At 40.7% G+C, this 4,103-nt stretch overlaps 1 protein-coding gene across 1 annotated transcript in view; it reads left to right on the top strand.

Moving 5' to 3' along the window:
• The window catches only part of sema6a (sema domain, transmembrane domain (TM), and cytoplasmic domain, (semaphorin) 6A), a 100,082-nt gene continuing 95,979 nt past the window's right edge, over positions 1-4,103 (top strand). The window contains exon 1 of the mRNA XM_083912746.1: positions 1-298. The gene's annotated coding sequence lies outside the window, so the exon portion shown is untranslated. The remainder of the gene's footprint in view (positions 299-4,103) is intronic.

Raw genomic sequence — 4,103 nt, 5'->3', positions numbered from 1 at the left:
TGCATTCAGCTCCGTAGCTAGTTCTGGGACACCCGATTCGTTCAGTTTACCTGAGCGGAGTTTAAGAGCCTAAACGTCGTTTTTCCCTCTCTAGTTTGGATTTCCGATGGATATTTCGATTTGAAGAGGTGTGATTTCAGCGCGGCATGTAACAAAAAGAAGCGCATGAGAAAAGTAGCGCTCGTATTGTTATTCTGAAACGGGCACCGTCTGAACTGCTTTGACAGCCATACCTCATGGATTACTAAAAGACAGAGCTGTAAAACCACTCCGAGAGATATCCATTCATGAGCTGAAGGTAAGATTTCATTGGTTATTTCAAACTTTAGGTGCGCTTATAGCCTGTACCAGTCTTTCTCCAGCCCCGGAGGCTTGTTTTTTGTACGGCCGGGCTGCCGGGCGACAAGTGCACACGCTTCACAGGTTTACTGTATGAACTTGGTGATTTCGCGTATTCAAAACGCATTTTTAAAGTTATAAAAAAATCATAAAGTGCCTATTTTTCCAATTCCAATAAGTACTGTTTATGCTTTCCTGCAAGAAAAACACCTTCTGCCGATATAAACGGTCCACAATTCCATGCGTAATCCCTCTTGTGCTGTTTACCTATATGAAATAATGAAGTGTCAGTTTCAAAAGACCTATTGCGGACCAGAATGAGTCTAAACGCAAGTAAACTTATGTAAACCGTCCCGGGCATCAGACACATACAGTATACAACAAATAAGAAATGTGCTGTGGGAACTTGCAGGTCTCGGACCGATTATTGTCCTCTTGGTCCTCCGTCCAACAGTGCCATTTTCCAACCTCGTTGACTCTCCACAGATGCAGAAGCCTAAAACTACAGCCACAACACTACCAGTTGTATAATGTGTCAATAAAAATGAAAATTTGCTGTATTTATAGTAGCCTAATAAAATAGCTCAGCCATGCCTGATTTGTTATGAAAACGATTTAACACTGAAGTGGAAATATTACAGTGCATGATGGGATTTGCCATTATTTTCAAATGATTGGAAATTCAGAATAAGAGCAGCAATTTACATGTAGACCCATGATGCAGCCGGTCTTTACGATCTTTCTTTCTGTTCTTGTTCTTTCTATTAAACTAATCAGAATCAGAGATATGATGTGAATCAGTTACTCATTTTTTATTGATCTTCAGACTGACTAGGGTGTGTTCAGGGATTTCTACCAGGAGGCAGAGTGGTCAGCATTACTCTTGTCCAAAAGATCAATCAAATGTTTATAATTCTGACCAGGAGTCAAAATTGCTCCAGACTCAGAAGTGGATGTGCCATTAAATGAAGTGCTACTGCACATTATTTCTTTAACAAGCTGGGAGGAGATAGAGGCCTCACAAACCACATCCAGCAGCATGACTGCCAACACCCAGTCACTCCCAGTGGTTCTCTCCTCTCCTGTGTTTTCCTCTCCTCTCCTCTCCTCTCCTCTCCTCTCCTCTCCTCTCCTCTCCTGTGTTTTCCTCTCCTCTCCTCTCCTCTCCTCTCCTCTCCTCTCTTCTCCTCTCCTCTCCTCTCCTCTCCTCTCCTCTCCTCTCCTCTCCTCTCCTCTCCCAGTATGAAAGACCCCCCCTCCCAGAGGCACTGGAAAAACGTATTCAACAACTCTGAATGTAGGTTATAGATTATCAAGTGTGCAAGGGTGATGCTATAAATGGGGGAATCTAAGGAGTATTGAATGCCCACAGCAAAATGAGGTTGTCAGCTGATTTGCAGCAGCAGCACATAGAAACATGATTCTAGTATCAGCCTTAACAAAAAAGAGATACAAATGGAAATATGTCATGCCAGTTATGAGAGGAAAGGGTCTTGTATTTCATCTGTTTTTCTTGAAATAATTTTAAATATTTGGTATTCTTGTGTGTTGCATGTTTTTTTTTAATCTGTGCCTTTATGTCTTTTTGTAGTGAGTATACATTCTTTGCTGGTCATCACACATAAATCTTGAATGTAAAATAACAGATTTCCCAGTGCTCGTCCTACAATATGAGCCTCAAGGCATTCAAATGTCCTGGAGGCATTTTTTTTTTTTAGATGTTGCATGGCTGTAAATCTCACCACGGTGTTTCATAAAAGCTACAACACCACAAACCAGAGTGCTAATCCACACATTGTACATTGACATGTTGTTGTGCTAAATACATGAATTACAGCATGATTACCTTTGTCACAGCAGCCTGTGAGAGGCAGAATAGAGCAGGGCGACCAGAGTTGTTGCTTGTATTTGGAGCAATGCTCTACGGAGCATTTGATCCGCCGATCCCCCAACAATAGCAATGGGGATGGCATTGTGTGTAACTGATGTGGATTTGTCACACTATATATATATCTATATATATATATAGATATATATATATATATATATACAGTATATATATATATATATATATATATATATGCGTGTGTGTGTGTGTGTGTGTGTGTGTGTGTGTGTGTGTGCGTGTATGTATGTGTGTGTTAGAGAGAGAGCGAGAATGAGAGTTAGTATTTACTTTTGCGAGTTAAGGACAGATGCAGTTTGAATACAGTGGGTTTTAATAATTGATACACGGCTCCTGTACAAATGAATTGGCCCTCTGTTATAAACAATGAAACCGGTCAGCTGCTGTTAACCATTGGTCCTCATTCAGACAGTGTCAATACCCAGCATTCAATAGTGTGTGTATTTATGAATATTTTATAAAAGCCATGCTTTATTGATGCACGTCCTTGGTGTGTGGGCTGGTGGGCTTTTTTTTTTTTTTTTAAACAATTGTGAGAAAGCATCAAACCCCTCTCATCTGGTTGTGATTTATTGATGCTTAACCCATTTTACAGATCCCACATCTTTCTAAATTACAGCTGCCTCAATTACGCTACCTTAATGCTTAATGACAAACCCGCTAGTTGTGGAACATTGAAAAAGGAATAATCATGAGTGTGCGTATGTGTCTGAGCACATTTTGCTTTAGGTCAGCACAATCAAAGAAGTTTGTATTTTAATGGAGTTGTCCATCATAGATGTTATATGGCACATTTGCTGATTTTAGCTCTACTCAAGTTGGCTCCCTTTTCAGATTCAGTGGGAGTCTGTTGTGATTCAGAAGGTGAAAAAAGAAACGGGAAGATATTCTAACATGTCATAACAAATTACACAACTCCCTCTTTGTATAAACATTTTACTTAACCTTTTGACGCTTCAACCCTCTCGTCTCTTTTGGTTACAGTTTCCCTGACCCTCTGACGTTGAAATCATAACTTGATAAATGCCTTTCATTGATCTAACAAAACGTACTGAATTATACTATACAGGATGAAAGGAGATGGCAAACCTACGTCTAAATTTCCATGTATCTTCTGTATTTATGTATTCGAGCCAGCAGTTTACTTGCTCACTGCTCGCCATCCTTTCTTGTTAAGTTGGAACATATCGCCCCCTGTTTATAGGAGATGATAAATGATATTCAGTGTACTATAGAGACCTAATCTTTCTCACCGTGCAGTATGGTCCAGTATGCTCTACTCACAGCATGGCTAATTGAAAATGTAATCAGTTGCTGATCACTTGCTCCAGTGTGTTGTTCCATGTTCTCTCTGTCTTGCACACACACAAACACACACACACACACACACACACACACACACACACACACACACACACACACACACACACACACACACACACACACACACACACACACACACACACACACACACACACACACACACACACACACACACACACACACACACACCCATGGATGCATGCAGTGTTCCACTTTGTGTTGCTCTAACTGGCTGCTTTCCTCCACTTAGCTTTAACCCTTCCGGCTCCCTATAAATGACTCTACAGTGCATACACTGAATTAACTGTCCATGTGTTAAACACTCTTCATACTTGTTACATTTGCATAATTGATTGAGTGTGTTGTCTGTTCCAAGAAAGCCAGAGGCATGAAGGAACAGGCGGAAGGGCTTATTTGAGCTGGGCGGAAATTGGCAGAGTTTCTGTTGGTTTGCTGGGTGTTGGTCCTTGGCAAACCTTTGTTGTTAGAAATTAACTGAATAAGAAAGTGATAGCCAGCCCATCTACACGAAGAT

This window comes from Echiichthys vipera (genome assembly GCF_963691815.1).
Source record: "Echiichthys vipera genome assembly, chromosome: 4".
Classification (NCBI taxonomy): domain Eukaryota; kingdom Metazoa; phylum Chordata; class Actinopteri; order Perciformes; family Trachinidae; genus Echiichthys; species Echiichthys vipera.
The sequence above is the reverse complement of the archived record's forward strand: the minus strand, read 5'-3'. Positions and strand labels throughout refer to the sequence as shown.